This window comes from Diadema setosum, chromosome 18 (genome assembly GCF_964275005.1).
Source record: "Diadema setosum chromosome 18, eeDiaSeto1, whole genome shotgun sequence".
In the NCBI taxonomy this organism is placed as follows: Eukaryota; Metazoa; Echinodermata; class Echinoidea; order Diadematoida; family Diadematidae; genus Diadema; species Diadema setosum.
The window spans coordinates 16,398,101-16,410,300 of record NC_092702.1 but is presented as its reverse complement, the minus strand read 5'-3'; the positions used below and the strand labels follow the sequence as shown (position 1 = coordinate 16,410,300).

Below are 12,200 nucleotides of genomic sequence, written 5' to 3'. Positions count from 1 at the left end.
CGTAAAAAAATGAGGTAATCTCCTGATGAAGAATGCAGAGTTCAATAAACAGTATAAACGTTTTAACTCGTCATCTACGCCACTGTATAAACTCATTAGGAAAGGTGGCATGAATTGAAACAGTCAGTTCGGAGGAACGGTGACACAGCGGGAACAGCCGAAATGTGTAATCCATTTGGGGAATGTGAGAGGATTAATGCCACACTTTTGACAAGGAAATGACCTCAGAGTGACTCCAGTGCAAACCTGCCGGCCCCCTGTACCTTAGAATGATTACAAATGCCCCTCTCCCCTTCCCTCCCTCCCCTCCCCTCGCCTCCGTCCCAACGATATCCAGGGATAACACTCACTGATTTGCCCTCTGATTTGTTTTTCCCCCTTTCTTGTTGAACAGTAACCTAAATGTATGAAACACGAAGGCAGTGAACAGAACAGTCATACACTTTGATACAACCGGATAATGATATTTGCTGGTGGAGGAGCGTGCCAAAACTTGTTGGTAATCGTTCAACTTTTCTAAATTCGTTGTGGACAAACTGTGCGGGAATGTTATACATCTCATTCATCTGGGAAGGACGCCATCTTGTCTATACAATTGACAGGGAAAATACATATGAATACACAGCACACAGTTTTGCTTGTTTTATCTTCTCATTCGTACTAACAAAATATGATGTTTTGCTGGAAGTCCAAAAGAGTGATGTGCAAAATGTCCAATTTCTTCTTCTTCTTTACAGCTATCTATATACACCCATTATCATATACGCACAATTTTTTAACGACTCGTCAACAAAAATCCAGTGAAAAGTCAATTAAATTAAAAGAGTTGCAATCTTTTATGACGTACTGATGAGAACAAACTCAAGCCTAGTATCAAGTACAGAAAAATTTTACACTGTATTGCATAACATAATGAATTTCAGTATAAAATCACACATAAGAGAAGTCTTAAAGCACATAGGCCCGGTTACTTTCGACAATAATGCCATATAAATGCCGTGGAGGCTTACGAGATTCAGGCCTTAATATAGACTTTTTTTAACGTAAATCTATTGTTTGTCTGTCTGTTTGATTGTTTTTGTTGGTTTGTTTGTTTTTGTGTGGGGAGGGCAACTTTGCGATGGGTAAAAACAAACAAACAAACCGATTCATTATTATCTGCCGTTGACCCAAATTACACAATACGTTCTTCCACTCAAACTGTGACCTGTCAAGGTGTAATTGTCAACATCACATTTCATGTTACAGCGTTGTGATCAAAAGAACATACTCGTCATAACAATGATAAAGAATTATTTTCTATTGCACAATTGATATTCATGTTATGATATCATATACTGAGATATGATATGATATGATATGATATGATATGATATGATATGATATGATATGGTATGATATGATATTCATGATATTACACAACTATATTAAATTTTTTGTACGTGTGGGTGTGTGTACGTGTACCCTTATAAACACTGTCTTACAGTTACACTGGTGTATACACATATATACACGATTTTGTTCTCGGTGGCTCAGTCCATAATACTTGGCATTGATGAGTCCTTTGTTTTTTTTTTGTGTGTCTTTTGTTGTCTTTTTCGTCGTCTTTCGCGCGTCTTTCATTGACTGAAGGTTTCAGTTGACTGACTCGTAGGTATCTTCGTGCAAATATTCCAGGAAATCCACCGGATGCAGTACGAGGGCAATGTGCGGCTTGGCCCGATCCAGCTTCAGCCAAACCTGTTTTGAGGAATGCAAGAAAGACGCCAGTGTTACCACCGGTTAGTTGTCCATGTGAAGTTTTGAAACATTCCTTTCAATTTCCCCTATACCTCTTCAGCTATAGTTTTGCTAAAGATAAGCCCTCAGATCAACTCAGCAAAGCCTTACTTGACAAGACATTGTATAGTGTGTCGTGTTGATGATCAAGAGACTGATTTCCATGATTGTGGGGGCGCTGTGACATAGTGTATAAGACTCCCGACTCCCAATCGGAGGACCCGATTTCGATTCCCGCTCGGTGCTTACATCCTTGGACAAGATGTTTGTGTCCACCCTGTTCCTCTCGACCCAGGTGTATAAATGGATACCTGGCAACGCTAGGGTAATATTAATGGCAGGACCCTCTTGTAGAGCAGCCTGGCAAACACTTAAGAGGCTACCCTGGAAAAAGAAGACCTTGTTTTTATTATTATTATTATTATTATTATTATTATTATTATTATTATTATTATTATTATTATTATTATTATTATTATTGAAGAAGGATGCCCATTGCATATTGTGCACCATACTCCTTTCTATTTTGGTATATTGTTCAGTGGATACTGTTCACTGCGAGGTACTACTGCTCTGAAATTTTCCTGTTTTTTATGATATCGAAACATATAAGGTGGGAACTCAATCCTGGTATAAATCCGAGTCCAAGGCAACTGCGTTAGTGCCGTATGGCACGACACTTACAGGGATGGTACAGTTTCGGCTGAGATAGGGCCTCAGGTTTCCATTTTCTTAATGATGATTCTCTTTTTTTTTAATAATGAGAAACCTCTTATGAAATATGAAAGAGCATACAATTCTAAGAGGAATTCAAAGTTTATTTGACGAAAATCGGTTTTGAAATGGCTGAGATATCCAAAACAAAGCGATCCTAATAACAGGTGGGACCCACCTATTATCAGGATCGCTTTGTTTTACTTTGTGTTTGGATAACTCAGCCATTTCAAAACCGGTTTTCATCAAATAAACTCTGAATGTCTCTTAGAATTGTATGCATTTTCATATTACATAATGTAATTTCTAAGTATCTCGATATCATATCTGTCCACTTACTTCTTCTGTGGAAGAGCGCGCATCCACAGGGTCGAAGTTGATTTCGGTAATGGCAAAATTGCATCTGATCCCCGCCGTGGTCAGTCCCGCTGTTTCACTGGACTGCAGACCGCGGGATGCCTCAATGAACCTGGGACTCATCACAGTAATCTGAATGAAGAGGGGAGTCAGGTAGGGATAGGTTTGGCGATATATTCAAATCTAATTCAGGCTCTTGAGCTAGCATTGCTGTTCGTGATAACCGTAATACTGCTTGTCCTATATTTCTCTTTTTTGTTTTTGTTTTCCAAAATCTTTTACGACTATTCAACAATGATGCATTCCGATGTTTGTATTATTGTTGTTGAAATTATGCATGGGTGAATTATGACATCAAACAAACGATTGATAAGATGACGCGTATAAAAACCATTGATGATTTGGACATTGACGTTAGCAACCAGCATGCATGCCCACTTCTTTATAAAGACTGTGCACAACGTCCTTACAGACATACATAAAGTTGATACACACATACATTATATACATACATAAGCATACATAAGCGCATACTGCATATTATCATTATAATGTGTTTTTCTGTGAATATCTTGCTTTCTTTTGATTGATTTTGTTAATCATCCTATGATCAAAATGAGCCTTATAAAGATATTTGTTGTAAATGGTGACATATTCTTAAAAGGGAATTTGCATATTCATATTCTTAATTTTCATCCGATTTTGATCAAACATTCCCTGCTCTGCTTGTTAGAGGTTTTTGTTTTTGTTTTTGGTTTTGTTGTTGTTGTTGTTGTTGTTGTTGTTGTTGTTGTTGTTGTTGTTGTTGTTGTTTTTCTAAGTCTGGTCCCAGATTTCCCTTTTAATTTCTGCTCAGAGTTATTTTTACCTCGGGACCCTTGAGGTTAAGACCCACGTCTATCCTGTTCTTGGTCTTCCAGTCAAATTCGCACACTGTTCCAAAAGGAATGCGTTTCACGGTCAGTTTCACGTTAGCCTGAAAGAACAAGAGGAAATGGAGAGGTTCAAATGTATATGGTTAGGTATATCATACATATGAACGCATGGATACAAATGTGAATTCATGATCAAGTTAAACTTACATACATGCGCACGTACAGACATAAATATTCATACATTATGTATACACCCATACATCTGCATAATACGTACATAATACATGGGGATACATACCTACACACACATACATACATGCATACATCAGGCCCGTAACTAGGATTTTTATTGGGAGGTTCAAAAAAGGAAATAGTGGACCTTTCTGAGGGAGTTAAGCAACCAAGCGGGATATGGTCTCAGTCTAGGAGGGGTATATTTTCAAACGTAAAAACAATCAATCCTTCACCTTTAATAGTTCGGTTTGACACATACAAGTATCAGCCTTGACGAAAAGTCTCTCATCATCTTCGTGCCTATACATGTACTGAATTGTTCTTATACCTATGCATATCTAGGGAAAACGGCGCCCGGGGTAAGCGCAAAAAGTGCGCCCCTAATTTCTGAAAAAGTGTTCAACCCCAACCCATCCTTGGGAGGGATTTAAAAAAAAAAAATCCATGTGATATGTTTTATCAAGCACTTAAAAGGGGTGTTTTGAGGGTGATTTAAATGAAATGAATTTTGGTGAGCGAGCGCAGCGAGCGAGCCGAAAAATTTTTGTAGTTCAGCTTTCAAAGCATGGAATTCTTGTCATTTTTTGGTTATTAAATCTTACAATTCTAATCAAGATATGACAGCCTTAAACGATTCATACCAACAAACTGAGGACTTGAAAACATACTCTAAATTAGTACGAGCGAGTTAGCTGAAATTTGTATATTTCTGTGTAGGAAAAATTGCACTTATAGTTCGTTGTACCTGTAAATCATACAATGCTGGCACACTGTTATATGGTGGCTTGCCCTATATATAAAATAACAGATCATGCACCAATTGAATCCGAAAGCTTGCAAAAACTTTCAAATCAGTGTTAGCATTTTCTGAACATGTTGGTATAAAGGGGTCTTTTGAGGGTGATTCAAAATGTAATAAATTATGATAAATTTTGGCGAGCGAGCGCAGCGAGCGAGCCGAAAAATTGTTGTATTTTAGCTTACAAAAGATGGAATTCTTGTCATTTTTTGATTTTCAAATCTTACAATCTTATAAATCGTATCATTCTTCTGTCGTATTTGGAGTTTTGGGAAGAAGTTTTCACTTTTTTGTGTGTTCAAGCGGACCCTGCTCGCTAGCGGGGGGGGGGGGGGGGGGTTCGTTCAAATCCCCTGAAACCCCCCCCCCCCCCTCCCTGGTTACGGGCCTGCATACATGTACACAAGATATCCTTGTCATCATGTGCGGACTTCACAGTTCATTACACTGTAACAATGCCAAAAAAATGTAGTGTAACCACGTTATGCAATCTACAACGAGTTTACTTGACTTCGTCGGAAAATTCCATTAGTGGTCGTCGCTTCGGTGACGTTCATTATTCCGAAGGTTCATTAATCCGAAAATGAAAAAGGTGGGTGCGAATTACGACACTTTTTTTTTCGACTAACAAATCTTCGTAATAACGAACCTCATACTGTTTCCGGATTAACGAACCTTCTAAACAATGAACTGTATAAAGCCGATGGTAATGTGCTGAATCCACTCAAGCACCATTGAGTAAACACTCACATTTCTAGCTTGCGACATATTGATGCATTTTACTGCGAAGTCCACGCTGTCCAGCAGTTGGTCATTAACCATCACCAACTGATCGCCCACGAACAGGTCAGCTTTCAGGGGCGGTGGAACAGTTGTTACTCTGTTGGAGGGGGGGGGGGGGAGGGAGGAATGCGGTTAACATGTATTGTAATGACATGACGTGTCACCTTCACATCTTCAACTCACTCCTTCGTATAGTATTAATATTGATTGTTCAAGAGCTGCTTCGATGATAAGTTAACAAACAATTTCATAACTTCCTTATTTTTTATCCTATTCTGATCAAAGTTTCCTTGTTATGCTTATGAAAATATTACACGTTCTTTATCGGACAAACTTATAAATAACTGGTCTAGAATGTCTTTGACTACGGCATAGGTGGCAACGCAGTATTTTTGTATTCAGAGGGTTACATCATCCTGAAAAGGCAGAGTGCTTATTGGCTAATACGCTATGAACATGGGTCTGCAAGTATAAGAGAGACGTAAGTACAACGTTTTGACATGATGGAAGTAGGCCTACACTCACGGCTGACACAAAATTACGTGGTATTCTTTGTCTATCCAGGCAAAACTCTTCAATTGTAACGTTAATTACGAACAGAAAATGCTTGAAACAATTAAAATCTCCCATGCGACATCTATTTGACTTTACTTTTTATTCACCTTCGCAAAGATTAATGTATGATATCTCGTATGAACTCTGAAGTATATGATCGTATATAATGTCGATTATCTTTTCTATGCAACCATTGAGAGCTTGTCCTATAAGCAGAGCCTTCTATTACATGAATCCTGGAGGGCGCCATCTATAGGTTTCTGACATCCTAGTTTCTTGATCGAAATAACATGGTGCTTGCTTACAGGATGCTGTCGTTGACAGCTGTCAGACCTAGACCGTGCTCTATCATTGCTGCCTTCGGGATGCCCATCTCGACCGAACTCTGCATCTTTTCTCTCAACAGTTTCCTAGGAATGAGATCAACAAAATTATTATTTCCATACGCTTTCCGGAAAATGAAAAACTGTTACTTTCGAAAGGGGTATGGTTATCATCATTATTATATCATTATCATTATATTCATTGCCTTATGCACTTTCAAAGCTTAACGTTGATCATCATCGTTACTGTAAAACATAATATTTTCGCGGCATGCTCGTCATCATTACCATCATCATCGCCATCATCATCATTGGCGCAATGCTTGTTGTAATGTAGGCCTACTAAAGCTATATAATTGTTGTTAATGTAAACTTGGCTTACCTTGCTTTTTCAGACGTCTGTCTCCGGCGAGGGAGCGGGGGAGGTGGCTGTCTCTTCGACGGGAGCGCGTTTGCGCGCCTCAACCTTGACGTACTCGGCACGTTCTGGTAGACGGCTTCCGTGGTCGTAGGATCTCTATAGCTCTCGTCCACGCGGCCCTCCTCCGGACTAGGCAAACAAAGACTCGCTTCGGGCTCGGGGACAGTACACTGTGGCAGGCCCGTCGACAATCTCCTGTTCAATTTCCCCTCCAGTTCGAGTCTGAAAGCATCGCTACATGCGCCGCTGGGCTCCTGCTCTTCGGAAGGGGACCCGGGTACGGAAGGGGGCCATGATTGCTCAACGGGTACCTTGCGTGGCTCGAAGGAGCGCAAGGGCAAAGGCCCTTCTTGCGAGTCCTCTTCCGAATTGACACTGACGCCGGAAAATCGCTGTTCCAGACTCTGTTCTGCGCCAGTCGGATTTCTGTAATAAACGGGTTCATACTCGTCTTCCTCGGGTGCCTGGGACTACAAGAGACAGACATACAGGTTTGAAAGTTTCCGAAACAACATCTACAATCTATGTGGGCTATTATCATGATTTTGCATAGCTAATAGTTTTTCGTCATCATATTTAGCTAAATGCAGAAAACAGCGTTTGGTATTAAAGTGGACAAACTTCTGTGGCACTAATGTCTTATCGATACGTATTAGGAATGCAAAATAGAATAGGCTGTGTCTAGCATGTCTTTGGCACATAAAGTCTTGTCAAGGTTTTCATTATTGGAAGCTTAATATCATCTCGAAGGAATAATCTTTTTCTTTTATAGTATCAAAGAGAATATGTACTCAATTTCCTTTGCAGCTTAGCATTAATTTTATCATTTTAAATCGAAATTTGACAGCTGATGACAACTGTAGCAAGAATCGGTGAACTCATTGCAGTAAGAGAACTTGCATACAATCAATTATTATCCTACAAGACGGTTTTGCTAAAACCCTCGTAACGTCAGAATGTAGTAGAACGATGAAAGGCGATAATTGCTATATCCCGATCTTTTTCGGAAAATGACAATCCACATCATTATACTCAAATTGATTATATATATATATATATATATACAGAATATAATGAAACGAACAGAAATGTGAATGGAATTGGATGATCATGAAAATGGCAAAGCATAATCCGTATAAAGGTTGGCAGGGTGGGGGGGGGGGGGAGGCGAGGAGAGGACTGCGAGTTGTGTTTCTTCCATGTCATTTCATTTCATGTCAGTTGACATAGGTTCGTTTGATTTTGTTTTATATCGGCTTGTAGCTTCGTTAATTCATTATTCATTGTTCTATGTGTTCTATGTATTTTTTGAGGGTCCCACATTACACAAGCTCGGCTTTTTAGTGGGACCCCCCATTTCCATCCCAATCCTTAATTTGCTTGTACTATATGCATATGTACATACTTGAAAAAACAAAACAATTGTGTCTTCTTCATTGTTACTCATTTTCATATGTATTTTGTCAATATACGGTTTTTTTTTTCAAATTTTACAAATATGCTCTGCTTATACATTGCATGTAATTTCTCTGCCTTTTCATGGAAATGAAAATAAATTTGAATCTTGAATCTTGAATCTACCAGATTGACTCTTTTGAGACTAACCACACGGGGGGTAGAGGAGAGAGGTCTTATCGTCTCTTACCTGTAAGCTGGCGATCCTGTGAAAGTCGTTGTAGAGAGCCGCACTCTCCTTGAGCGCCTCCCTAGAAGTGTCACTGTCCCTCTGGAACTGCTGCAGGTCTTTTACCCAATGAATGTTCTGGTATACTGGCTCCTGCCCATCATGACCTATATACCAATAACACAACGTGCAAACAGCAATACCAGTTTTTTATTCCGTTGGTTCCTATGAATCAAAATGTAATAAATGCCGATTCTCTCTCCCCCGCTCTCCCACATTTTATATAATTACTATATATATATATAATTTATCCTGGCGCTTTCCTCGCCAGGATAAAGCGTTTTATACATGCCATTTTACGTTTTTATCACATAAGAACATTTCCACTTCTCTTCTACCAAAAAGGTGTGCAAACTTATTCACGATTGTGACCCAGATTAACTCTGCATGATAAAGATGGTACGTATCAATTCGCCGGGCAAAACAAATTATGTCATAGATATAGATCACCCTGTTACTGATGAGAAAGGTGCCATTAAAAACAGGTTTCTATGCGGTTCGTTTTCAAATGTTAGGTTAAATTGTGATGAAATGGCTAAAACTTACCGATTTCCTCGTGGTGACATGGACAACACTTGTTTTCCGAATCCGCGATTTGTTCCGGCGGCTTGCTATTTCTTATTCTCTGCGTACAAGAAAAATGAATTAAAAAAATAAACTGATCTTATCAAAGGAATTCCTGTCCCATAAAATCAAACATAGCTTTACATATACAAGACTGTAATCGGACGGCATTTCACGTGATTTATTGAAACAGTACAGTATCGGCAATAAGCAGAGTGAGCAAAATGAGGTGACGACGTTTTCGACAGCTTTTCTCACAGCTCGCACAGTAAAATGCATATTACAAATCTTTAATTTGTACAATCATGTTGCTCTAATGGACTCTGTATACTCGTGAAAACCTGTATATCTATACAATTCTATATGCCAAAGTGCAATTACTTTATTCATGCACGTAACAATTAACTGATCCAGTGATAAAGTACTGAGATGTTCAATTTACTTTTATCATGAACATGTCTATCTATCTGTCCATCTGTATATACCCATTGCCTCATTAAAGGCATTATTTACCGTTTGCAGATGAAACAAAAACCCAGCTTTAGTGCTTCAAAGTAGTTCTAAAATGTGAGTTAGAGATAGGAACGCCCAATGTGAAAATTTGAATCAGTATAATGGATGAGTAACGTATTGTTAGATAAACAAAATGTGAACAATAGTTATGATGAAAATGTTTCTAGACTAAACCATCTACGGTTATGGTTTAGTGGGGAAAATAGTGATATCTCCTTATATTTTAGGCTTTATTACTAAATTTCCATATATGGAAGGATGTTTTGTGATACAACTGGCCTACACATTATGCATCAAATTCGATATCTCGAACTATTTAAAATGACTGCTTCCAATGGTAAACAGACCCTTAAAGACAGAGGGAGGAAGAGGGGAAACGCTTGAGATGTATAACAGATCGCTCACCTGTACTTTCTGCTCAAGTTCTTCTTTGAAGATACCCTGAGCTGAAGCGGGAGAACTCTTCATTGATCTTTTCCCTCTAGGGTCAGTCCTCGGTGGCGGCCTCGATTGGGCGTTTTCAGTGTGGCGTCTGGTGCGTACTTCCACGTACCTTCCAGCTTGGGAGTGGTCCAGAAGACGCTGAAGTTTATCGAACCACTCATCTCTCTGCTGCCTGTTTATGGCGATGGGAAGGTACGGGAATATTAAAAACATGCAAGCCTTTCAAGAAGAGAAGGTTGACTTGGCGTTATCGAAAATCAGTAATGATGGACTTGTCCTATTTTCACTTCAATTCAGTTCAATTCAATTCAATTCAGTTCAATTCAATTCAGTTCAGTTCAATTCAATTCAATTCAATTCAGTTCAATTCAGTTCAATTCAATTCAATTCAATTCAATTCAATTCAGTTCAATTCAATTCAATTCAATTCAATTTAATTCCTTTCAATCAACAAAAAGTGAACACATTATACAAAATGTTTTCCTTTTTTAAAGTCCGTTTCCCTCTTACCGTGAGTTTATATCACTTTATCAATATCAGTGTATCGTAACGTCGGATACAAGCTAAGTGTGGGATGCCAACTCATATCAGACATACAGTTTTTTTTAACAACACACGACGCTGATGACAAAGGCACACACAAAAATGATAACGCTGCATTCCAAATCTGTGCCTTCGTTTTTCTTTTTATACAGGCACATACACTCAACTCAGATTCAAGAAAAAAAAATCAAACCGAAAGAAAAAAAAAATCCCACAAGACAAAAAAAAAAAGATTAGATATAATTAAATTATTGAGCAGACTTCATAGTTTGTAACTTCTAGATGTAAAGAGTTAATTCTCTTCCAGAGAACGCTTGCCTGGTTTCTGTGCGCAAGTACGTCTCTTGTCCTCCCACGCTGCGTACGAGGAGGTAGTTTTCGTATCTCGCTTTTACCACCCTGGGGACTTGGTTGTGCTTCTCCACACACGACAGCGACTTTACCTTCAGAACGGACTCAGGCTCGGTGGACTTATGTTTCTCGAAGCAGTGAATCTGTGGAGGCTCGCCAGCCGTACCAGGGTATAACTTGCAGTAGACACTCGACTCAGTTTTCTGCCAGTCGACGGAAGGAGAATTGAATGAAAATATATATGTACATATATATACACATGTATATATATATATATCCAGCATGTCCAAAGAAACATACGATAAGACTATTCGCAGTTATGACTCGATTTGAGTACTATCTATTACCATCTCTGTAAGGATTTATTGTTTTCATTATCACATCGACATCAGGAAAACATTATTCTTTAATACGTAAACACTGAAGTTCCTATCACTACTTCAGTTTATACTATTCTTCGTCATTGAAGAATAGTGATTTCCATGCCATGACTTCATGTGACTTCCTCGATCATAACATATTCTGTTTGTATATAGTGGCATAACTTTATATCCATGACAATCAGTGATTGTAAAAAAAAAAAATACCAGAAAAATATCTTATTGAGCATCAGTTTGAATTTTCACATTTTTTAACCTTATTCAGTTTTTGAAAAATGGTTTAATTTCTTGATCTGCTTGTCACTAGTATTATATAAGTAAAGCTGATTATAATGATTATGTAATCGATCAACCATCAAGCTGTTGGAAAAATATTCTAGCTGAAAGAGAGAGAAAAAAAAAATGAAATGATGTATGAGGGGGAAAGTGACGAAAGGCAATGGGCAAATTACCGTGAATTTCCCCTGCTTCAGTTTCAGCATGTCCATCTGTAGAACTGGCTCCATTGTGCTTTTTCCTGTCAACATGAAGAATTTTTAACACATTTCATAAAAGATGTTTCCTGTCATACGTATAGGCCTTTTTCTCTCGGACGTTATCGTAATTACGAAAATAACACACACACACACACACACACACACACACACACACACATATATATATATATATACATATATATATATATATATATATATATACTCATGTACATCTGTAGATTTGAACCAGTGGCAACCAGGGTTCTGCTATTTTTCTTCAAAATTCAGAGCAATAATGTAAACTATCTATGTCAGCGCCGCAAATCAAAGTTAATGACGTCTGCAATGCGCTTTTAAGTCAATTCAATAATGCAATTCAATTTAATTCATTTCACATGTTTCAAA

The 12,200-nt window shown here is 38.4% G+C and overlaps 1 pseudogene; it reads right to left on the bottom strand.

Moving 5' to 3' along the window:
• Nucleotides 1-1,635: 1,635 nt before the first annotated feature.
• Nucleotides 1,636-11,825, bottom strand: LOC140242136 (uncharacterized; annotated as a pseudogene).
• Between the last annotated feature and the right edge of the window lie 375 nt (nt 11,826-12,200).